The sequence below is a fragment of the Arvicanthis niloticus genome, chromosome X, assembly GCF_011762505.2.
Source record: "Arvicanthis niloticus isolate mArvNil1 chromosome X, mArvNil1.pat.X, whole genome shotgun sequence".
Classification (NCBI taxonomy): Eukaryota; Metazoa; Chordata; class Mammalia; order Rodentia; family Muridae; genus Arvicanthis; species Arvicanthis niloticus.
This window is the reverse complement of record NC_047679.1, coordinates 61,481,285-61,500,681: the sequence shown is the minus strand read 5'-3', so window position 1 is coordinate 61,500,681 and position 19,397 is coordinate 61,481,285. Positions and strand designations below refer to the sequence as shown.

Sequence of the window (19,397 nt, the reverse complement as noted above, 5' to 3'; positions counted from 1 at the left end):
CATTAGAAGTGATTTTAAATCTGAATCTTGATTTCCTAGTGATGTGGGGAATTCAGGACTTTCTTGTGTGGGAGAACTAGCTTCTAATGATGCCAAGTACCCTGGGTTGCTTATGCTTATGTTCTTGTGCTTGCCTTTCACCATCTGGATCTCCTTAGTGCCACCTGTGCTGTCTCTTATTGGAGCCTGTCTTTCCTATTATTTTGGTTGTATCAGAACTGTGTGGGGTGGGTGTTACTACTAGGGTTAGAGCTGAGGCTCAAGATCTGCTTCATGCTCAGGTGCAGATGTTGGGAGCCGACTTTAGCAGAAAGCGGCTAGATCAACTTTGCAGCCATCTGGAACCATATACCCTGACGAAAGATTTGGTTTTCAATAGCCTACAACAGCTAAAGCACACTCTGATATCCCACATATTTTGTGTTGCTGTTTACTGCCTCCAGCTGCAAGGTGCACTTGGTGGCCACGCCTGCAAGGCATGCAGTTCACGTGCTGTCCACGTGCTATCTACACCATACATGCTCATAAGGCGCATGTGCTATTCACACCTGCAAAGCATTGTGGTGCACGTGCTGTCCACGCTATAGACGCCTGTAAGGCTTACGTCATATCAACACCTGCAAGGCACGTGGTATCCACGCGCCTACAAGGCACGTGGCAAAAGCCTATAAATAGCTCAGAATTCCCTTCAATAAACGAGACTTGATCAGAATCTCTGTCTTGTCTCCATTCTTCGCGTCTCTTCCCCTTTATCCCCACTCTCTCTCTCGCTAGACCCTGACCCTCGGACCGGAACGGGCAGTACGGGCTGCAACAGTTTGGCGTCCAACATCGGGCTCCAGTAAGCACAACATGCAGACAGGAAGGAATCAGTGCTCCAGGCCAGGAGTGACTTCCTGGGTCCTAGTGGGTCCCAGTTACTACCTGTTTTAGGAGGGTGTTGCTTTCTCCTTACCTAAGATACTGCCAGGGTTAGAGCTCCTGGAAGGCCCACTTCCTCTGGGTTCTGTGAGATTGGGGGCAGAGCTGCCACCCAGGGTCTGCTCAGTGCTCGGGGCCCAGACTGGAAGGAAGGAGGACTTCATATTTCAATTACATATTAATAATGCCAACAGCTGGGAACAAAACCATTAATAAATAAGGATCCTTCCAGGTTATTTTGTGCCCAAATCAGATCAGAACAGAAACAAACATACTAGATTAGTGGAAAGGAATATAAAGCTTGGAAATATTTTTTGGTGTTGTTATTAATATTATTATTAAGACATAACAAATATCGAAAATTTCATTACTATCTAATAATAAATTAAGATGCAGTAATTTTTTATTGGTTATTTTATTTATTTACATTTCAAATGTTCAACCTTCTTGGTCTCCCCTCTGCAAACCCCATCCCATCCACCTCCCCTTTGTCTAAGTGGGTGCTCCCCCACTCACCCACCCACTCCCACCTCACCACTCTAGCATCCCCCTATGCTGGGGCATCAAGCCTCTATAGGACAGAGGGCCTTCTCTCCCATTGATGCCAGATAAGGCCATCCTCTGCTACATATGCAGCTGGAGCCAATGGGTTTTTCCATGTATACTCTTTGGTTGGTGGTTTAATCCCTGGGAGCTTGGGGGGAGGGGAGGTCTGATTGGTTGATATTGCTGTCCTTCCTATGGGCTTGCAATCGCCTTCAGCTCCTTCAGTCCTTCCTCTATCTCTTCCATTGGGGTCCCAGGGCTCAGTCTGATGGTTGCCTGTGAATATCAAGATGCAGTATTGTTATATAGGCATTTTAAACATGCCCAAATTAAGTATCCTTGTAGAAGTACTAGTATTTAAGACTCAATTCATTATCCCTATAAGTGATTTTGACCTTACATTTTCAGTCCACCATTTCTAAACCACTTTGTGTTAGACTCCATCCCATAAACAGCATCCTTTGAACAGAAGAAACTAGATATAAGAGAGTTTTGCCTTGCTCATAGAATGAAGAAGGGTTTTGAAAAAGAATCTGAGCATTCATTGAGGCTGCCTTTGGAATAGGGTAGGAATGGAAACATTATACAGACCTCTCTTTACAAAATGGAGTATTACCTATCTATTAAGAAAAACAAATTATATAATTTTCAACAAGCATTATTTAATACTATAAAATACAGTGTTATTTACACATTCTTGATAGCCCAGGAAATTATATGAATTGGTCAAAATGTTACTTTGCCTTTTGTCTCTACCCAGACTTTACCTCCTTCAGCAGGTGACTTTAAAAAAGAAGGAAGGAAGGAAGGTGAATTATGAAGTTTTCAGATATATGTATGGAATAGGAAACAATCATCCTGGGTGAAGTAACCCATACCCAGAAAGTCAAACATTTCATGTTTTATGTCATATATGTATGTTAACTTTTAATCTTTGGATATGTGTTTCATTTGGAATATGTACAAATATTAGTTTAAGGGGCCTAGTAAGAGGCTCTTTTAAGCTCTTTTAAGAAAAAGATTAGCTCTTTTAAGGATAGAGAAAAATAATACAGTGATATAAAGAGTAACCGGGGAAAATGGAACAGGATATATCAGATTGGGTGGAGGCTGGGAAGTCATGGTACAGGAGAGAATATGTAGTGAGATAACTATCACTAAGAGCCTTTTTGAAAAAGCTACATGGAAAAATACTACTATAGAAGCTTCTTAAGATACATTCACACATTGCTCCCAGCAATGGTGGTCATGGATTTATCCTCTGAACTGTAAAACCCAAGTAAACAGTTTTTTCCCCATGAGTTGTCTTTGACATGTTGTCTTACTATAGCAATAGAAAGAGACTAACTAAAAAAATAAAAACTAAACATGCTAGCTAGAGGAGACTCACCTCATTTCTAAGTACATAGTATGAAAAAAATAAGAGGGTAGAAAAAGATATTCCATGCAAATGGAAACCAGAAGAAACTAAGTAACAAAAACAAAGTATCCCCATCTCCCAAAAGTGCAAAAGGCTGCTAACCAATGCTTTAACATAAGTGATTTGGGAAATACTTAAGATGCAAATTACAATAGGGTTAATATTGAAATTAAAACACTTCTTGAAAAAATGGGATCAAAAGATATCAAAACTTATACATAACAGTAAAAAAGGTCTAAGAAGAAAATTTATAACAGTAAATGCCTACTACAAAAAGTAGACAACTTCAAATAAAAAAAATTAATGATATAAAGGAATTAGAACAGTGGTTCTCAACCTTCCTAATGATGAAACCTTTAAATACAGTTCCTCATATTGTAGAGAACCCCCAAACATAAAATGATTTTCTTTTTTTTTTGTTTTTTTTCGAGACAGGGTTTCTCTGTGTTGCCCTGGCTGTCCTGGAACTCACTCTGTAGACCAGGCTGGCCTCGAACTCAGAAATCCGCCTGCCTCTGCCTCCCAAGTGCTGGGGTTAAAGGCGTGCGGCACCACTGCCCGGCAGACCACTGCGGTAAAATGATTTTCATTGCTACTTCATAACTATATTTTTGCTACTGTTATGGACAGTAACGTAAATATCTGTGCTTTTCAGTGGTCTTAGGTGACCCCTTTGAAGGGAATGTTAGAAGCCAAAATAGTATTGACCCACAAGTTGAGAACCATTGAATTAGAAGATCATTAAGAGACTATACATAAAATTAATAGGAAGAAAAAAATAAGTAAATAAAAGTCTGACTAAAACACACATAAAAACAAAATAAAGTTATACTTTTGAAAATATAAACAGACTCAATAAACCTTGAGTTAAACTAAGTGGAGAAAAAGAATGAAGAACTAAACCAGTAAAATCAGAGATGAATAAAGGATACATTAGTGCTCACACCACAAAGATTTGGCTATTAAAGGTGATTTAAACAACTATATGTAATCAGATTAGAAAACATTGAAAATGGATACATTCCAGCCAGGCGTGGTGGCACACGCCTTTAATCCCAGCACTTGGGAGGCAGAGGCAAGTGGATTTCTGAGTTCAAGGCCAGCCTGGTCTACAGGGTGAGTTCCAGGACAGCCAGGGCTATACAGAGAAACCCTGTCTTGAAAAACCAAAAATAAATAAATAAATAAATAAATAAATAAATAGAAAATGGATACATTCCTGAACACATATAAACTATGAGTATTGAATCCCAATTCATAAAAATTTGAACAGGACAACAACAGAAAGATGAATCAGACATACAGTTTATTACCAAACATAAACTATATTGAAGGGGTTAATTGCTGAATTTGACCAAAAATCTGAAGAGGAGGTAATACCATTTGTTTCAAACTGTTCCAAAAAAATTGAAGGATGAGGAATCTTTCCAAACTTAATGTAGAAGGTCACCATTATCTCAGAAGAAAAGCAGACAAGAACACAACAAAAATGATGAATGAAATATCGTTTCATTTTGATTAAATAAAGAATGAAAGAAAGGAAAAGAATACTATAAGTCAACAGATGGGAACATCTTCGAAAAAATATTAGAAAACTGAATTGAATAGTATGACAAAAGATGATATACATTGTGACCAATTTGATTTTATCAAAGGGATATAAAAGTGATCCAACATACACCAACAAATAAACACAATGTAAAAACCCTCCCTACCTCCAACAGTTCCTGAAAAAATGTTGAAAACTAACATAACCTCAAAAATTAGGTAGAGAAGGAACATAACTCAATAAATGCCACACGTGATAAACCAATAGTTAAATCCATGATGATTGGGAAGAGTTGAAAGATTTTCTTCCACTAAGATCTAGAATAAGACAGGATGGCAACTTTTACTCTTTTGGACAACAAAGTTAAGTCATCCCCAGAGGAATCAGTATAAAGGGAAAAGGGGAAAAAAAACCAAAACTCAAAAAACAAACCAAACCAAAAGTCCATCAAAATTGTACAGAAAGAAGTCAAATTGTTCTCAGATGGCATGATACTACAAAGAAACAAAACATTTTAGAAACCAAAACCAAACTCAAGGAATTTGAAGAATAAAAAAAATTTATATGCAAAATTAATAGTATATCTGTATACCAACAGCAACCTATCAGAAAAAAAGACAAAAATCCTAGTTAAAATATTTTTAAATTTTATTCTATGTATATAATTACTTTGTCTACATGTATGTCTGTGCACAAAGTGCATGTCTGGTAACCCCTGAAATAGAGTTACAGATGATTGTGAGCTGCCATATGGGTACCAGGAATCAAACACAGATCGTCTGCAAGAGCAGCAATGCTCTTAACGGGTGAGCCATCTCTCCAGCTTAACTGATGAAGTCATTAAATAGCTGAAACGACTCTCATAAGAATGGAGCTACATTTCTGTACTATCTCTTCCATTTTGGTAATAACCAAAATGTAGCTCACAACCATCTGTAACTCTATTTTAGGATGAAATGGACAATTTTCTAGATAGATACCAGGTACCAAAGTTAAAGGAGGAGCAGATAAACCATCTAAACAGTCACATAACTCCTAAAGAAATAGAAACAGTCATTAAAAATCTTCCCACCAAAAAATGTCCGGGGCCAGATGGTTTCAGCGCAGAATTCTTTCAGACCTTCAAGGAAGCCCTAATACCAATCCTCTTCAAGTTATTCCATCGAATAGAAACAGAAGGAACAATACCCAATTCGTTCTATGAAGCTACCATTACACTCATACCTAAACCACAGAAAGACCCAACAAAGAAGGAGAACTACAGACCAATCTCACTTATGAATATTGATGCAAAAATACTCAATAAAATTCTTGCAAACCGAATCCAACAACACATCAAAACAATTATCCATCAGGATCAAGTAGGCTTTATCCCATGAATGCAGGGATGGTTCAATATTCGAAAATCCATCAATGTAATCCACTACATAAATAAACTTAAAGAAAAAAATCACATGGTCATCTCACTAGATGCTGAGAAAGCATTTGACAAAATTCAACATCCCTTCATGTTAAAAGCCTTGGAAAGATCAGGAATTCAAGGCCCATACCTAAACATAGTAAAAGCAATATACAGCAAGCCAGTAGCCAACATCAAACTAAATGGAGAGAAAGTTGAAGCAATCCCACTAAGATCAGGGACTAGACAAGGCTGCCCACTCTCACCTTACCTATTCAATATAGTACTGGATGTCCTAGCTAGAGCAATTAGACAACAAAAGGAAGTCAAAGGGATACAGATAGGAAAGGAAGAAGTCAAAATTTCACTATTTGCAGATGATATGATAGTATACTTAAGTGACCCTAAAACTTCCACCAGAGAACTCCTAAACCTGATAAACAACTTTAGCAACGTGGCTGGATATAAAATCAACTCAAACAAATCAGTAGCCTTTCTCTATTCAAAGGATAAACAGGCTGAGAAAGAAATTAGGGAAATGACACCCTTCACAATAGCCACAAATAAAATAAAATATCTTGGAGTGAATCTAACCAAGCAAGTGAAAGATCTGTATGACAAGAACTTCAAGTCTCTGAAGAAAGAAATTGAAGAAGATCTCAAAAGATGGAAAGATCTCCCATGCTCCTGGATTGGCAGGGTTAACTTAGTAAAAATGGCCATCCTGCCAAAAGCAATCTACAGATTCAATGCAATAACCATCAAAATTCCAAATCAATTCTTCATAGAGATAGAAAGAGCAATCTACAAATTCATTTGGAATAACAAAAAACCTAGGATAGTGAGAACTATTCTCAACAATAAAAGAACCTCTGGGGGCATCACCATCCCTGACCTCAAACTGTACTACAGAGCAGTAGTGATTAAAAACTGCATGGTATTGGTACAGAGACAGACAAGAAGATCAATGGAATAGAACCCAGAAATGAACCCACACACCTATGGTCACTTGATCTTTGACAAGGGAGCTAACACCATCCAGTGGGAAAAGGACAGCATTTTCAACAAGTGGTGCTGGTTTAACTGGAGGTCAACATGTAGAAGGATTCAAATTAATCAATCCATTCTTAGCCCCTTGTACGAAGCTCAACTCCAAGTGGATAAAGGACCTTCACATAAAGCCAGATATACTGAAACTAATAGAAGAGAAGTTGGGGAAGACCCTCAAATACCTAGGCACAGGGGAAAAGTTCCTGAACAGAACACCAATGGCTTATGCTCTAAGATCAAGAATCGACAAATGGGACCTGATCAAATTGCAAAGCTTCTGTAAGGCAAAGGACACTGTCAACAAGACAATACAGCAACCAACAGATTGGGAAAAGATCATTACCAATCCTATATCAGATAGATGTCTAATATCCAATATATACAAAGAACTCAAGAAATTAGACACCAAACAACAAAATAACCCCATTAAAAATGGGGTACAGAGCTAAACCAAGAATTCTCAACTGAGGAAACACAAATGGCCGAGAAGCACCTTAAGAAATGTTCAACATCCTTAGTCATCAGGGAAATGCAAACCAAAACAACACTGAGATACCACCTCACACCAGTCAGAATAGCTAAGATCAAAAATTCAGGTGATAGTAGATGCTGGCGAGGATGTGAAGAAAGAGGAACACTCCTTCATTGTTGGTGGGGTTGCAAACTGGTACAACCACTCTGGAAGTCAGTCTGGCGGTTCCTCAGAAAATTGGACATAGCACTACCTGAGGACCCAGCTATACTACTCCTGGGCATATACCCAGAAAATGCCCCAACATATAACAAAGACATATGCTCCACTATGTTCATAGCAGCCTTATTTATAATAGCCAAAAGCTGGAAAGATCCCAGATGCCCTTCAACAGAGGAATGGATACAAAAAATGTGGTACATTTACACAATGGAATATTATGCAGCTATTAAAAATAATGAATTTCAGAAATTTATAGGTAAATGGATGGAACTAGAAAATATCATCCTGGGTGAGGTAACCCAATCACAAAAGAACACATGTGGTATTTACTCACTGATGAGCGGAGATTAGCCCAAATTTTGAAACAACAAAGATTCAACTACCAGACGACATGAAGCTCATGAAGAAGAAAGAACAAGTGAGGATGCCTAGGTCTTTCTTAGAAGGAGTAACTAAATACTCAAGGGAGCAAATATGGAGACAAAGTGTGGGACAGAATCTGAAGGAGAGGTTGTATGGAGACCATTTCACCTGGGTATTCATTCCATGTGCAGTCACCAAAAATAGACACTGATATGGATGTCAGGAAGGGAAAGCTGACAGCAGCCTGGTAAGGCTGTCTCCTTAGAGGTCCCCCAGAGTCTGACATACTCAGAGGCAGATACTCACAGCTAACCATTAATCTGATCAAAGGTTCCCAATGGAGAAGTTAGAGAGTAAACTGAAGGAGCCTAAAGGGTTGGTGGCCTCATGAAGAGAGCAACAATACCAACCAGCCAGAGCTCCCCAGGGTCTAAACCACCAGCCTAGGAGCACATATGGAGAGCCACATGACTCCAGCTGTACATGTAGGGGAGGATGGCCTTGTTGGGCATAGGTGGGAGATGAGGTCAATGGTACCTTGAAGGCTGAGCACTGAGTGTGGGGGGGGGGGGTAATCTGAGGGTGGGGAGGGGGATTGGGGGGTAGGTGGATAAACACCCTCATAGAAGCAGGAGGAGGGCGGGTGGGATAAGGGGTTCCTGGGAGGTGGGGGGAATGCGGTAAGGGTATAAAATTTGAAATGTAAATATAATATCCAATAAAAGAGGGGAAAAAATAGAAAAGAGGGTAGAACCAACATCCTTAATAAAATGTCAGCCCTCTTTAAAAAAAAACTATCTTGATACTAAAATTTGTTTTTAGAATTGTATATTGCAGAATGATCAGCCTTGGTGTATCTACTCAACAAGCATGCTGGGCAGACCTGCTCAAACCTCTGAGGTCCGGGAATTCCATCTGGAGGCAGTGAAGACACAGCATCAGAGGCTTATCAATTTGCTCTTCCCCCCACTCCTCTTCTAATATCTCAACGCCCATAGTCAGCTTGAAGAAGCTAATGAAGAGTCAGCGCCCCTATTCCCTGGGCTTGGGGAATAAGGTGGTAAATGATGGGCTGTCTTTCTAGGGGAAAGTAGTGGTTTTGTCGGAATAGAGAGGATTAGCTAGGGTTTATTGCATAGCCATAACCTAATAGTAGAAATCTGTATAATTAGTATCAAGATGAAGATATAAATTCTTAAACGGCACCAATTTACTTTGATTACAAATTTTAAGGTTTTCATTGGTACAAGCTTCTTATTGATATAAGAGTGAGATGAATATTGTTACCTTCATAGGCATTGTACCAGTATAACACACTTAGGAATACAAGGCTTAGACCCAGTCCTTCTTTAACTTTTTTTTTTTAACTGATTTGAGATGGTCAGCCTGTGAGTTAAGGGACTACAGCAAATTCATGGCTCTGAATTTATTGTTATGGTGTTTTCTATGTTTTATTTAGAAATAACTGAGTGGAGTTAACAGGCAACAGTCCAGATTACCTTACATGGATAGTTGGTTTTCAAAACATCAGAAATCCACAGAATTGACATGACAAACATTTCTGTATTAATGTTCATTTTGATTAGAGACCTGTCTGCTCCTGACAGCTTCATATATTGAATTCTAAGAAGAAATTGAGCATCTTTGGAGTTACTCCAGTTGTGGTGAGACAGCCACAAGACAAGAATTGCCTCTTTCCATCTGCAGACAAATTAATTACTGTCCAGAAAAGGACACACTCACAGAATAGTCGACTGATTATATCTGCCTAGACAGAGTAATCAGCCCTTAATAATTCTGCAGCACTAAGGTCTGTCAGATGATCCTGGGCCAGAAGGCAGAAGAACAGATGCTCCATTGTTATGTAGTAGAGGGAGTGTCCAGGTGTTCAGAGGTCTATAAATTGGCTAAGGTTTAGAAGCTATGCTTTGTGCTTCCCACAATTATAGTTAACTCAGTCATTCTGGATTTCTGACAGGGTTGAAAACTTATAGCCTCATAGCCAATTCTGGCTATTTACATTGAGAGAAAAGATTTGAGTGGATGGTCATCAGCTGACATTCATCCTAAAGCCAAGGAAAAAGCCAGGTTCAGAACTAAGTGTTTTAGTTAGGAGAGACGACAGAGGTTCTGGTTAGTCAACAAAATGATGGACTGGGTATGAGGACTATCTTGTACCTCACAGGTACAAATTGGCATAATTATGCTCTAATTGTATTTTGAGAGAAAAGTTTCATTTTAACAGGAAGGGTGATATGTAGGAGGAGCTAAGGTGGGAGGAGTACTGAGAGGACGAGAAGGAGTAAGAAGAGGAGGAGAAGAAGGAGAGGAGAAGCTAGGTGATGAAAGAGAGAAAGAGGGGGGAGACAGGGAGGCAGATGTTCATGTATCTCCACCAGTCAAAGATAGTTGATATATCTAGGTTGGGTAGTGGGTTACACCTCTGATTGAGCAATACCAAACTTATAAAGCCTATGATTAACATTTTTTTTAAAATGTATATGTGCAAAAAGAAAAAGGGGGCATGGGATAGGGGTTTTCTAAGGGGGGGAATGGGGAAAGGGGATGGCATCTGAAGTGTAAATAAAATATCTAATAAAAAAGACAAACAAGAAATGTAAACCAATAAAATAATTAATTAAAAAGAAAATAAAGAAATCAAGTATAATTAAATTAATATATATTATCTGAATCAAAACATATCTAAGTTTTCCCTAGGGTACCATATTTCTATGATAATTCTAAAAGCTAATGGAATGACACTTTATCAAAACATTTAGAAAGTTTTTTTTTTCTTTTTTCTTTTTTAATAGCATTTCTCTATATAGCTTTGGCTCTCCTGGAACCTACTCTGTAGACCAAGGCTGGTCTCAAACTCAGAGATTCACCTGCCTCTGCCTCCCATGTACTGGGATTAAAGACATGCACCATCACTGCCATCAGAAAGTATTTTTCTCATCATACTGAATAAAACAAAAATACCAGAAGGCCAAAAGAAACGACATAAGACATTAAGAACTAGAATGTAAGGTACAGGGGACCAATTATGGATGCAGCTTATTGAAAGAGTACTTGGAATGTAAGATGCAGGGACAAAGCTTAGAGTACTTATCTGGCATGGGAAAAGTCTGAGTTTAATTCCCAGTGCCAATTTTTTTAAATGAGGACTAGATATTATTGAATGTTTTTTTCCATGTATAAAACTAAATGGAAAGCCTCTTTAAATAATACAGGCTTTCCAATCATGGTATATTAATTTCTTCTCATACTTGCAAGACAAAAATTTAAATCTAGCTGACAGTTTTTAACTCCAAATCTAATGCATTTCAGCTAATTTCTTGGTAAGCTGGGAGAGTAGAAGGAACCTATGACCATCTGGAGATGCATAAGAAGAAAATATGTATATATACTTTACTCCAAAGAGTAAGAGAAGAGAAGCTTCAGAAATGCACAAAGAAATAGGGCAGATGAAAAAAAAAAAAAAAAACTAAAGAAACAGAAAGGAAAATCAGCAAGCAGCCAGTCAAGCCAAATACTTTCCATTCAGTCATTTCCTTCCGTGGTGGGGCAAGGAGGCATTTCATATTAAAAGGTTAGCCTGGAAGCTTTAATGAAAAGACATCCAATCTGACTTACAGAATAATCTCACAGCATTCATAAACCTCAAGTACATCTGGGGTTCTTGCTGAAAGAGTATCTTTTCCAACAAGAGGTCTCAGTAGTAAAAAGAGTTCCCCACCACAGAGGGGCTGTGGTGACACAGTATCTTAATAGGAAGCTGTTGTTTAAAACAAACTCCTAGGATGCCTAGTGAGGTGGCACATGCTTTCAGCCTGGTCTGCAAAGTGAGTTCCAGGCTTTGAGCTATATAGAGAGATCCTGTCCCCCCCCCCCCCAAATGAAATGAAATGAAATATAAGATGGACTGCATAGGCTCGCTCTCTCTCTCTCTCTCTCTCTCTCTCTCTCTCTGTGTGTGTGTTTGTGTGTTTGTGTGTGTGTGTGTGTGAGCGCGCATGTGCGCGTGTGCATGTGTTGTAAAACAACAATAATTATAGATGAATAGGTCATGAAGTTGAGAGGGAATGGGAAGGACATGAAAGGACTTAGAGGGGACAAAGTGGTAGGAAGAAATGCCAGGTAATCTTAATTCAACATACCACAGCTCCAGTTTTGGAAAGAGGGAAAGCTTAATGGGAAAAAAAATTTAAACAGTACTGGTAGCAAGAAGATCAGCCCTTAGATTATAGGAAAATGTAGCCATGCTTTGGTGTTAGAGAGTAAACAGATGCTATCAACTGAAAAATAGAGATCTCAGATGTTCTGAGCCTGAAATCTGTGGTTGGATCAACCTATAGAGCCACCTACCTGAAATGAGATTCAATGGTGGAGACTCAAAGAAATCTGACCTTCAAGTAAACTGGACAACTTGTCTATTCCTCTAGTGGGGTGATGAATGCTTACCAGATCTACAAGTATGAACATAGACCTCAGGCCCTAGAATGCTCCCTTAACCACCAAAACATTAGGGATATACCTTTCAGCTAGAACATAGGTGATCTCAGGGCATATAAGTTTCAGGAAGATGAGAGAACCTGCCAAGACAATAAACTGCAAAGTTAAGAGCAGCCAGCAGGGGCCCCTGGTATACAAGGAAGGGAAATTATTAAAGTCTAGACAGCTATGGGTGATATGGGACACTTGTCCAATACAGGGTCAGCATTTAATAAAAATATGTGAAAGAGTCCACAGGTTCAACTATCCTACCCACCTACACACAGGAATTTTCAGGACCTAGAAGCCACTCCCATGGTTTAATCTTTTATTGTTCTTTTTACCCCTAGTGCTCTTTTGTATTGATTTTCTACTACATTTAGGAGTGTGTTGTCATTACCATAATTTTTCTTTAAAATATGATGCTTTAGTTTTCTTTCTTTCTTTCTTTCTTTTGGGGGGGGGTTCAAGACAGGGTTTCTCTGTATAGTCCTGGCTGTCCTGGAACTCACTCTGTAGACCAGGCTGGCCTCGAACTCAGAAATCCGCCTGTCTCTGCCTCCCAAGTGCTGGGATTAAAGGCGTGCGCCACCACCGCCGGCTATTTTAGTTTTCTTAATATTGCCTATTTGTTATATTCTTTATTAGGCATCCTTTCCTTTTTTTCCCATTCCCTTCTCCCTCTCGCTCCAGCCCAAAGGTTTTCATTTATTTATTATATGTAAGTACACTGTAGTTGTCTTCAGACACCCCATAAGAGGGCATCAGATCTCATTATGGATGATTGTGAGTCACCATGTGGTTGCTGGGATTTGAACCCATGATCTCCAAAAGAGCAGTCAGTGCTCTTAATGGCTAAGCCATCTCTCCAGCTTGGCATCTTTCCTTTCCTCCTCCTCCTCCTCCTCCTCCTCCTCCTCCTCCTCCTCCTCCTCCTCCACCTCCACCTCCACCTCTTCCTCCTCTTCCTCCTCTTCCTCCTCCTCCTCTTCTTCTTCCTTCTTTTTGCCATGCTTCACTCCCCTTTCTTTGTACTATATAGTCTTAGTGGTATTTTAACTTTTTTAAAAAAATATATATTTTAGGGTTTTGTTTATATTCCTTTGCAAATTAACAAATTTTGTACGTTTTTTGATTAGTAGGAAACTTTTTTTCATTTTCTCTAATTTTCTAATCTTGTGTTTTATTTTCGTTGCTGACAGTCTTCCATTTTTCATTTTCACCTTGCTTCTCCTTCTGTTGCTCCACCCTACGCCCTTCTGTCATCTCATTCATTTAGAACACCATTTCTCCATTTACCTTAAATAATGTTTTCTTTTGCCTTGTTTTTGTTCAAGAAAAAACACTTCTTTTCAGTAGTAAAAAGCTGGAAACTATCTCCTGATATATTCTGGAGGGAAAAAATGCTCAAGTGTTTTGAAACATCAATTTTTTTCCCTGGAATATGGAGGAAAAGGAGGAGGTGTGGTACAGATTTAAGAGTCATTGTGACAGGGACAAACAAAAAAGACAGAAAGTGAGACAGAGAAGAGGAATTGATGTAGTCTTATTGGATATATATCCAATAACTCTCTGGAGTCCTGAGTTGCCAAAGCCATGAAAAAGGGTAGGTGAAATACACTAATGTTAGGTTCTGAAACATCACACTGTTTTCATTTTTTTATCCTGGATCAAAAGCAATGTAATTAATTTGAAAATAAGGCAAATTATAGTTTCCTCAGTGATCAGGAATCAATGTTCAAGCCCCTTAGTATGTAAAATCCATAATATTCTGAAGTACTCCAAAACTGCTTTAATATTTGTGGCTGAGAAATTTAGTTATCATTTTAAGCTCTCAAGTTTCTGTTCCTAGACCAAATAACTAAGTTCAAACAGGTATTCCAAAATGCTAATCTTATACTGAGCTTTCTTTTTCCACTCTAGATTGTTTCTGACTCATCAGTCCCAGTCTGGTTTACCTTCCTTCTGAATATGTCTGTAGGAGTCATTTTATAATAAACAATAGAACCAAATATGCCTAACTTAGGTCAGTGAAATCAATGGAGGAAAATATTGCTTCTGTGTTAGAACTCATTGGAAGGGTCACAAATTGTGTTTAGGAATGGGCCAAGAAACAAATCAAGTTTCAGAGGGCTACTGGATGCCTTCATCCCTTCTAGTTTCAAATTACAGGGAAGACAGTATTCAGTTTGCCTCAGTTGACCCATTTCTTTTCATTCATTGATTAGAAAAAGTGGGGCAAAATTATAGATAAACAAGCTTTATGAAATGGAGATATAATTACTCATAATAAAACTAAGGCTTAAATATTAGCAAGGGGTTTAGTGATGAGAGCTCCAAATAAAAGTGGGAAATGGATAGAAGACTAAAGTATAAGGCAAAGTATCAAGGCTATAGCTTAGGCACCAAAAACCCCAATATTATAAATAAGTCATTATAATTGATATATAAGATTGGGACAGATTATCAGAAATAAATCTAAGAAACATTTATACAAAAGAGCACAATCTCAGGCCAAAAAGCACCCACATCAAACTTGATGCTTACATTCTAAGTTAGTTGTTTTGGATAAGCTTGCAGGTGGGAAGTTATTGCAGCTATGGCCATCTGAAATCAAGTAGGATAGAATACCCAAGAATAAGAAATCCTACATACTGTCCACTATTTTCCTGAGAAAAGTATTTATGCTAACTTTATATATAGTCAAATCCTTCTCTTTTCAGTAAGTAATAATGAATAGGCTTGGTCATTCTAAATAATATACATGAAGAATAACAAAGAAAAGACAGAGAAAAAAGAATGTTATAAGAAAGTAGAGAGGTATTGCTGGAGTAAGAAGGTTTAAATGAAAATGGGGTGGGAGTACAGGACAGAGTGAGTTATTAAATAAAAATCTCAATACTATTGTCAGACACCACCTCATGAATCATTGTATAGGAAGATCTAAAAGAACTCTAGAAAAATATAGAATACTGACATTGAGATAGATTATTTGTTGTTCACCAGAACTTTATGGTAAGACTCTATAGCTGAAGACACCACAAATATAGATGGAGGTCATAAAGTAATCATGTGGGCTCTGAGCTATAAGCTTCTTTTATGCTGGCTAACATTCAGAATGGCAGCAGTTTCTATGAAAGCCACAGGGAGAAAACTCATCAGTAGTCTTAACCATTTGTTGACCTTGGATGCTACAATGCCAACCTTCCCATTGATTTAATGGTAGTATGACTTTTATTCAGTAACCAATTGCATTCTGATTGAATCTGAAGCTCACTCTTCCAGAGGGTACTGTGGACTTGGTCAAATAGTAGTCAAAGAGTAGGAAGGCCATAGGCCCTAGAGGTGAACCTATTGCATCTGTTCTACTACATGAACAGGTTTTCAAACTGCCTCTTGAATATTTATGCTTATACCCAATGTTTAATGATGTCTTTATCCTTGGTCAGAGAAGATTCTTTTTACAGTGAATAGAAGTTAGTGCAGAGACATATGGCTGAAAAACGAAAAAGAAAGTGTTGAGAACAAGTGATCATTGAATGCTCAGAATTAAATAACACACTGCACTACCTCTTCCAGATTTGGGGAAAATCACTGATGAGTATACAGACAGAATGCAAGAGTCAGTCCAAAGGGGAAAGTCATCAAAGTCTATGAACATGGCATAGCCTTTGTACTCATGAACTTACTGCAGGATCTGCACAAGTGAGGACCTGTCAGCATTCCTTCATGGATTGAGAGTCAACAATGGGGCCTGGACTCTCCAGATATTGGCAGTAGATGCCTGTGGGAGGTTGAGAATCACTGTCTTCAGAGGTGCTGCCCTAGTGAATTGCTCATGTTCCAGTAGATACCGCTACATTGTAGCCTTGGTTAAACTCCGTGGTTCTCAGAATAAAAACCAAAACAGAAAGACCTGATAGTGTGAGGGGAACTTGTTTGAAGGAGGGAGGGGGATAAAAATGGGAAATGAACAGGCCCAAAATGTATGCTACACATGGACAAAACTATCAAAGAACAAATTAAAAAAGAAAGAAAATGAAAAGAAAGGACACAAGAAAAGGAAGGGAAATTAGAAGAAAGGGGCAACAGGCAGAAATGCCTGTAGAACTCCAGAAGCTCCTTTGCAGAAGCCCTTGCAACAAAAAGACCCAATGTTTAAGAGGGAGTAGACAATCCAGCTGCAATAATCGACACAGTCAACATAAGACAAATATCATGGGGCAGAAGAATAGCACTGTATAGCAGAATCAAGAAGTAGTAAATGAACTATTGGAATGCCCATGTTGATTATTAGAAGTGAACCATTTACAAATGGTTTGTCTATAGATGGAATCAATTGTATGTATATAATTCATTATTAATAAGTAATTTCGGGCTTACAAACTCCTAGTTATAATTACATTCATACAGCATGTGAATTACTAGTTTCCAAACATTCCTCCTTCCATATTACTACTTAAAGTCTTGGTTTCAGCAACACAGCACATATTTGGTTGTATTTTAATACTGTCAAGATATATAGTTTGAAAATCAGCCACTTAAAACTACAGATACTTCAGCTACTGAAGGTTTTGTGCATGCTGTCACAATCACTGTGACAAAAGTTGAGTAACTGCCCTGTTGTGTCCAGGAAAACTATTTTCTTGCAGTCATTTACCACCCTGGATCTTACAATCTTACCATCTCCTCTTAGTAATTCCTAGGCCTCAAGGGTGTAATAGAGGGGGGTCTAATAGAAAGAGAGTGATAGAGATATCTTATTTAGAGATGAACATTCTGAGGTCTCTCATTCTCTTCACATTGACTGTTATGGGTCTCTGTGTTAATCATCATCTACTGTAAAAAAAAAAAAAAAAAAAAAAAAGATCCACTATAGAAGATATAGAAGAGTGGATCTGGGAGGCAATGGATGAATATGATCAAAGTACTTTATATGAAATTCTCAAGGAAATAATAAAGAATTCCATTCACATACCACAACTTATAAGCAGAAAAGAAGTCTCTTCAACAAATGGTGAGGGAACAATTGCATAGACATAGAGCAAAAAATGAAATTGAATTCTTACTTCATGATATATGTAAATACAATTTAAGATGTATCAAACATAAACATGTAAGAGCTGAAACTATAAAACTGAGTAAAAACAGTGTTAAATATTACTAACCAAGACAAAAAGTGAATACTATGAAAAATAAATCATTTTTCTTCAAAGGCGTGCCAATAAAGCAGAAAGTTGATTCCCAGAATATGGGGAAACATTTGCAAATTATACATATGAAAAAGCTTTAAAAATTATGTTAACAACAAAATGTCACAGAATACAAAAATAAGTGCGAGCAAAGAACTGATAGACATTTTCCCAAACAAGATAACAAATGACAATGTTTGCAAACTAAAAAATATTCAGCATCATCAGTCATTGGGTAAATAAAAACTAAACCACCATGAGAGAAAAAAGTGAATGAAGGAGAAAATTATGTGTACATGTGTGAGCGAATGCGCACATGTTGATGCTTCATGAGTACAGTTTTGTGCTGGTGTTGCTGAAGAACCTTACCTATGCCAGCGGGAAATAAAGCCCAAATAATATAAGGTTTGCAAAATTGAATGTTCTATGCATGTGCCTATGGTATTCATGAACTCATAATAGGATTTGTGTCTGTTGGCAAATAGGCATACACAAGTTGGGCCTGCCCGTTGTTAGATATGGATGGGAAAGGAACTCAACAGATGTTACCACTTTGGGACACAGTGTTAGAAATTAAGAAATTCTCAGATGGAGTGAGGCATGGTATTCGGTTGCTCATGTTGTTCCTCAGCTGGCACATGAGAATAGTTCAGAAGCACAGCTGACTGCAATGTGGTTTCTGTCTTCGCCCATGATTGGTTGCTATGCTTAAGGTGTAATTGACTGTGTTCCTTTTTATGGTTGCTATGCTTATAGGGAGACCTGCCAGACTTTTTTTTCTGTAATAAACTTTCATGTTTCCTTCACTTTAGAATTAGATCATATATGACTTCCACTTCAAGAGGTAAAAGACTCATCAAAAAGTTGATGACATGAAGCCTGGGCCTTAAAACAAAACAACAACAACCCCTCCAAATCAAACCAGAGAATGAACAGAGAGAATGAAAACTCACATAGTCCCTTAACCCCCTCCCCGAACCCCTTTTCCTCTGAGAGGGTAGGACCCTCTACAGGTTTTCCCCTACCCTGGCACATCAAGTCTCTGCCAGACTAGGCACATCCTCTCCCACCGAGGCCAGATAGGGCAGCTATGAAGATTGAGCTGCCTGTCTGCTATATATGTACCTGGGGGCCTTATTCCAGTCTGTGTATGTTCTTTGGTTGGTGGCTCAGATTCTGAGAGCTTCCAGAGGTCCAGGTTTGTTGATTCTGTTGGTCTTCCTGTAGAGTTCCCATTTCCTTAGGGGCTTTTGATACATTTTTCAACTCTTCCATAGGTGTTGCCAACCTCTGTCTAATGTTTGGCTGTGGGTATCTGCTTCTGTTTCTGTCCGCTGCTAGGTAGAGGGCAGTTATAGTCAGTCTCCTCTTTGCAAACATAACAGAGTATCATTAATAATGATTAATTAACACGAACTGGTGTGTGCCCATGGGGTGGGTTTTGAGTTGGGCTGGTTATTGGTTGGTTTTTTTCTTCAGTCTGTTCAGTTCCTGCATTTCATTTAAGACAGCGCAAATTTTGAGAAGACAGGGCAAATTTTGAGTTTAATGGGTGAGTTGGTGTCTCTGTCCTTCCACTGTGGCTGTCTGGTGATAAAAAGTGGCCTCTACAGGTTCCTTGTCTCCACTGTTAGGCATATCAGCTAAGGTCACTGGAATTGACTCCTGAGAGCCTCCACTATCCCAGGTTTCAAGGACTTCCTAGAGATTCTCCACTCCCCCAACCCCATGCAGCTGCAGATTTACATTCATTCTCCTGGCCCTGAGAA

At 38.5% G+C, this 19,397-nt stretch overlaps 1 long non-coding RNA gene across 11 annotated transcripts in view; it reads right to left on the bottom strand.

Annotated features, from left to right (window-relative positions):
* Positions 1 to 1,350: 1,350 nt before the first annotated feature.
* The window catches only part of LOC143435571 (uncharacterized), a 76,558-nt gene continuing 58,511 nt past the window's right edge, over positions 1,351 to 19,397 (bottom strand). For 3 of the 11 annotated variants that reach the window (XR_013106002.1, XR_013106007.1, XR_013106008.1), the window contains 2 exons: positions 18,754 to 18,965; positions 1,353 to 1,743 (listed from right to left, as the gene is read on the bottom strand). This is a non-coding gene — a long non-coding RNA (uncharacterized LOC143435571). Of the gene's footprint in view, positions 1,744 to 18,753; positions 18,966 to 19,397 lie in introns of all 11 variants that reach the window. The other 8 variants (XR_013105999.1, XR_013106004.1, XR_013106000.1 and 5 more) reach the window with 5 other exon arrangements.